The following is a 3,357-nucleotide window of genomic DNA, read 5'->3' on the forward strand; positions in this document are numbered from 1 at the left end:
TGGACAGACTACAACATACAGTATGAATTAACTGAGATCAGTCTGTGTGATTCCCCTCTTGGACAGACTACAACATACAGTATGAATTAACTGAGATCAGTCTGTGATTCCCCTCTTGGACAGACTACAACATACAGTATGAATTAACTGAGATCAGTCTGTGTGATTCCCCTCTTGGACAGACTACAACATACAGTATGAATTAACTGAGATCAGTCTGTGTGATTCCCCTCTTGGACAGACTACAACGTACAGTATGAATTAACTGAGATCAGTCTGTGTGATTCCCCTCTTGGACAGACTACAACATACAGTATGAATTAACTGAGATCAGTCTGTGTGATTCTCCTCTTGGACAGACTACAACATACAGTATGAATTAACTGAGATCAGTCTGTGTGATTCCCCTCTTGGACAGACTACAACATACAGTATGAATTAACTGAGATCAGTCTGTGTGATTCCCCTCTTGGACAGAGTACAACATACAGTATGAATTAACTGGTCATACATTTGGCAGGAGGTTAGGAAGTGCATCTCCGTTTCCACCTCATTTTGTGGGCTGTGTGCACATAGCCTGTCTTCTCTTGAGAGCCAGGTACCCACCTGTATATAGTCCTGCTATTGTTATTTTACTGCTGCTCTTTAATTACTTGTTACTTTAATTTCTTATTCTTATCCATATTTTTTTTAAACTGCATTGTTGATTAGGGGCTCGTAACTAATACAATTTGATTTGAGGTCTGCCTACGGCAGCCTTTCTCAATAGCAAGGCTATGCTCACTGAGTCTTTACATAGTCAAAGCTTTTCTTAAGTTTGGGTTAGTGACAGTGGTCAGGTATTCTGTGTACTCTCTGTTCAGGGCTAAATAGCATTCTAGTTTGCTCTTTTTTTTGTTAATTCTTTCCAATGTGTCAAGTAATTATATTTTTGTGAACTCATGATTTGGTTGGGTCTAATATGTTTGCTGTCCTGGGGCTCTGTGGGGTCTGTTTGTGTTTGTGAACAGAGCACCAGGTCCAGCTTGCTTAGGGGACTCTTCTGTCTGTCTGTCTGTCTCTCTCGCACACAGATGAGGGGCTAATAATAACACCGGCTAATTCAAACAAACAGAAAGAGAGAAGAGAAATCCATTTTGATATTTATCCTCCACATAGACTATGATGTATTGTTGTCCTGGTGTGTAGTTATTTATCCTCCATAGACTATGATGTATTGTTGTCCTGGTGTGTAGTTATTTATCCTCCATAGACTATGATGTATTGTTGTCCTGGTGTGTAGTAATTTATCCTCCACATAGACCATGATGTATCGTTGTGTGTGTGTGGTGATTGATGGTGATAGGTGGGTGTGCTGTGTGTGTAAATGCAGAGCCAACTACTCCATGTCTGGTCAGGGTCCAGCAGTCACCCACCAACCCTGGAGAGATACAGTCACCCACCAACCCTGGAGAGATACAGTCACCCACCAACCCTGGAGAGATACAGTCACCCACCAACCCTGGAGAGATACAGTCACCCACCAACCCTGGAGAGATACAGTCACCCACCAACCCTGGAGAGATACAGTCACCCACCAACCCTGGAGAGATACAGTCACCCACCAACCCTGGAGAGATACAGTCACCCACCAACCCTGGAGAGATACAGTCACCCACCAACCCTGGAGAGATACAGTCACCCACCAACCCTGGAGAGATACAGTCACCCACCAACCCTGGAGAGATACAGTCACCCACCAACCCTGTAGAGATACAGTCACCCACCAACCCTGTAGAGATACAGTCACCCACCAACCCTGGAGAGATACAGTCACCCACCAACCCTGGAGAGATACAGTCACCCACCAACCCTGGAGAGATAGTCACCCACCAACCCTGGAGAGATACAGTCACCCACCAACCCTGGAGAGATACAGTCACCCACCAACCCTGGAGATTTGCAGGATTTTGTTCCAGACCACCACTGAAACACCTGAAGTAAAATTGTCTAATCATAAAGGATTTGATGATATATTGACTGATTGGTTGAAGTGGTGCTGGACTGGGGAAACGTCTGCATAGCTGGGCTGGGGAAACGTCTGCATAGCTGGGCTGGGGAAACGTCTGCATAGCTGGGCTGGGGAAACGTCTGCATACCTGGGCTGGGGAAACGTCTGCATACCTGGTCTGGGGAAACGTCTGCATACCTGGGCTGGGGAAACATCTGCATACCTGGGCTGGGGAAACGTCTGCATAGCTGGGCTGGGGAAACGTCTGCATAGCTGGGCTGGGGAAACCTCTGCATACCTGGTCTGGGGAAACGTCTGCATAGCTGGGCTGGGGAAACGTCTGCATAGCTGGGCTGGGGAAACGTCTGCATAGCTGGGCTGGGGAAACGTACCTCTCCTTCCTCCCAAAGTGTGCGCTTGCTCACCTCCCTTCAGGGACAGGATTTGACAGGAATTGATTAGTATGGAAACTCATGCTATAACCTACGCCTTCACCAATCCAATGCTTTTACACTTTATGGGGAGTAGTGAACGAGTGCCAGGAAGCAGTAAATACTTTTGGGACGCACCCCTGGCCCAGGCCGGAGGATCTCCAAATTGACCACTTGGCAAAGGGAGCCTATAAATTCTGTGGTGCTCTATTCAGGAATATTAACTGGCGTTTGTCACCCCCTTGTGGAAATAACCTCTTATTGATCTGGCTCTATATATAGACCTCTGCAGTTTGTACCTCGCAGCACACTGTACAAATAGTTGAGGTTAGAAGCCTATATTACTGTTCTGCTAGCAGCACAACATCAGATTATTTTCTTCTAAATAAGAGTCCCCCTGCAAAGACAAGCTCAACTTTGAGAATATCTATTAATTTAACTCTGTAGTTCAGTACAACTGTTTTTCACAGCATTTCAACCACTTCTGGAGCAAATAAATGTATAATTTGACATATTTTGATATTATGTTATTTAGACCAGCATTTAATTTGAAAGTTTCCAAACTAAATACTGGTATGTTGAAAGCTGTTGTGTAGGTCAGTGGTGTAGTGCTGCCTGGAGAAGTGGGTACACAGTACTCTAATTTAGTAAAACATTTTCCAAACGGCCCAGAGAAGGAAAGGCACCCTGTGTGAAAAGCATGAGAAACAGTGATATACACTCTGAATGACCTAAAATGATGAATCCCATATTGGTCTTTCAGTCAGGCCAACCCAAGCTGTACTGTTCAGTAGGATAATAGTAGACCAACCCAAGCTGTACTGTTCAGTAGGATAATAGTAGACCAACCCTAGCTGTACTGTTCAGTAGGATAATAGTAGACCAACCCAAGCTGTACTGTTCAGTAGGATAATAGTAGACCAACCCAAGCTGTAC

This window comes from Salvelinus namaycush, unplaced genomic scaffold, assembly GCF_016432855.1.
Source record: "Salvelinus namaycush isolate Seneca unplaced genomic scaffold, SaNama_1.0 Scaffold258, whole genome shotgun sequence".
NCBI lineage: Eukaryota > Metazoa > Chordata > Actinopteri > Salmoniformes > Salmonidae > Salvelinus > Salvelinus namaycush.